The sequence below is a fragment of the Fopius arisanus genome, unplaced genomic scaffold (assembly GCF_000806365.1).
Source record: "Fopius arisanus strain USDA-PBARC FA_bdor unplaced genomic scaffold, ASM80636v1 scaffold00035, whole genome shotgun sequence".
NCBI classification, from domain to species: domain Eukaryota; kingdom Metazoa; phylum Arthropoda; class Insecta; order Hymenoptera; family Braconidae; genus Fopius; species Fopius arisanus.
Genome location: NW_011887774.1, coordinates 956,310 through 959,233, shown reverse-complemented (window position 1 = coordinate 959,233; position 2,924 = coordinate 956,310).

Below are 2,924 nucleotides of genomic sequence, written 5' to 3'. Positions count from 1 at the left end.
CCATCGACGCAGCCGAATCTTTTTGTGAAGTTCCAAGAGAGCGATTTAAAGAAGGATGCTGGACAAAGTACTATTCCATTTTGGGATATCCAAGACGTGGTCACAATGCCCACTGCTCCACTTACGGGTGTTGGTATTTTCCACAAAGGGCACAGGGATCGCATCTACGGAGGGTACCTTGCGTTGCGTATACTTTCTCTGAATTTTATTGATTACCTCAATGCCACGGTGCCGGACGATTTGAAGAAGTCATACCAGGAAGTTTATAAAGCACCTCCATATGCACCGACAGGCAAAATTTAGAGCTCAGATAATACTTCAACATGGTGTTACAACTTTTTGTCTGAAACTTCTGTATGCAACGATCATGGGCTATAATCAATAAAAACTGATAACCAATACCTTCTTCATGATGCAGTCTTCAATTAATTACCGAATCCCATTCAATGTTATTCGCGCTCCATATTATTCATATATTTTTCCGTTCTGATACATTCTATCACAGCCGATGCTGGTACAACGTGAAAAATATTAGCTTATCAATTGTTCTGATGCTACGAGCACTTTCGAACATGATAAAAAATATTGGAGTGATATTCAACATAGCTCAAATTGATACATGCACGGAATACATACTTTAATCACGTATAATTCATATTATGAATATATGTGTATAATATACTCCAGTAAGTTCTCTCAACGTTTCATAAAGGACTGGAACATTCCGCAGACTTCGAAGTTGGAACCAGTTGCAAGTTGGCTCCACTAGATTTCGGTCCCTAATGTCCTGAGGAATTTTTACTCCTCACTACGTCCCTAATATTGTTGTGAACCTATCCAGCATTTTTTGGGGGAAAAAATTAATAACTATTTTAAATGGAATATATCGGGATCAAACATAAAATAGACTATATTCAAGTATTTTTTCCATCCATAATGTTAATTGAGTAATTTCCGTTTACTGAACACTCATAACAATATATATATGAAACATACATATTGTTAAATGACAATATGTTTTAAAGAAATTAATAAAATATTTAAATGTTTTTATGATTCGAGATAAAAGACAGACTCTCAGAAGAAAAGATGATCGTATATGAATTTGGTTGAGAGGAAAACGCAATATTTATTACTTTAGAGGCACGATTCCAATAAACAAAGCATACAAATTGAAATATTCGTCGCCCAATATCGAAACATCGGAATTTGCGCATAAAACTCTATAAATAGCAATATTTAGTTTCAGGCGGAAAGGTTTTGCAGTCATATAGTGATGATAGTCCGTCTATTTTTATGATCTCTGTCAACCATAAATAATTGGCCGGATTGATAACATAAGGAAAAATGAAGGTAGAAACCAAGGGTGTGAATTTCTGATATTGTGTCATGGTCTTCTTATCGCACTCAGACTTTATTTAAAAACGAATTACGCAGTGTGAAATATTGTTCAATGGACATTGGGCGTTGGAAGTTAAAATCGTGCGGGATGGTATTATTACAATTACTCATAATAATCGTGTTAGTCGAGCATCTAGTATTATTTATAAGGCCGGGTCTGACTCATGTGGGGACTCCGCGAAATTCCGCTATCAAAGTAGTCATTGACGGATGATACACACCGATTACCAGCAAAATATTATAGCAGGTGACTGAAATATCGATCAAATTTTATCCTACATCGTATCATACATTAGATAGTCTCGTCGCCAGTATTACTTTTATTGAAAAATTTAATATAACGCAACCAGTTGATAGAATCCAGCTCTATGAACAAAAAGTCTCTAGACAAAAATCATTGTCAACTGTGATCATTTCCGTGATAAAAAGTCTCAAGTAGTAACAAAATGGTGATAATTTACAAAAAAATCGTTACTCCACTTATTTATGACGAGTAACATTTAATTAATTGATATGTAAGATAAAGCTTCTTACGCCACTATTTTTCATGAGAATAATGCATAAAAATACATTTTTTCACCTCCTAATATATAGATAAGTAGATATAGTTAGTTACAGGTGGTACAATATCTTACAGTCAAATAACGACAATGACATTTCAATTTTTATGTACTCTGTCCCACGCAAACAGTTAATAGAATTGATGATGACCGATAACATACGTGTGAAAAATAAGATGTAAATTTTTGATTTTATGTCTTGGTCCCCTTATCGCGTCTAGGGTCTATATAAACCCCATTACCAAATGCAGGATAGTGTCCAATCATCGTTTAAGCTTGCAAATAAGAATTGAACGAAATGTTACTATTTCGGTTGATTATATTGGTGCCACTGGTCCAAGTGGCACCATTTATGATGCCGAGTCTAAGTGATTTGTGGAAGCTCGCAAAATTTGGCTACCAAGTAGGAAGTAAGATTAAGGCAGGTTATGATGCATACTCAAAATTTATGGACGACACTGACGAGAGGATAGATAAAATATTAGAGCAGGTGGCTGAAATATCGACTAAGATCGACGGGTTCGAATCCCGTTTGGATCAGAGATTGGATGCCATAGTGGAAAGTCTCGTCTCCAGAATTACACTTATTCAAAAACTTGATACGACTTTCATGGAGCTGCACAAGATCATCGTAGGCGTTGATCACATGTGGGACAAGTACCTCAAGTATTCGAAAAATCGTAAGAGTTTCAACAATATAACATTAAAAGGCTTCATAGACACAGCGACTGGAGATCAGGCGCTCGGTTTACAGGCTTTGCTTAGCCAAATGCATCGGTTGATTGTTCCGCTAAGGACCGCCCATATTCGAGATAGTTTGTTCCTTACAATGTTGAAGAACGAACGGGCAAGTTGAATCTTTATTCACCTTCTTCTCGCTTGATAGAGCAATAAATTGATTGTTGAGAAATATTCACAGGAGAATGAGATGTTGTCCTGTGATGAAGGCAATTCACATGAACA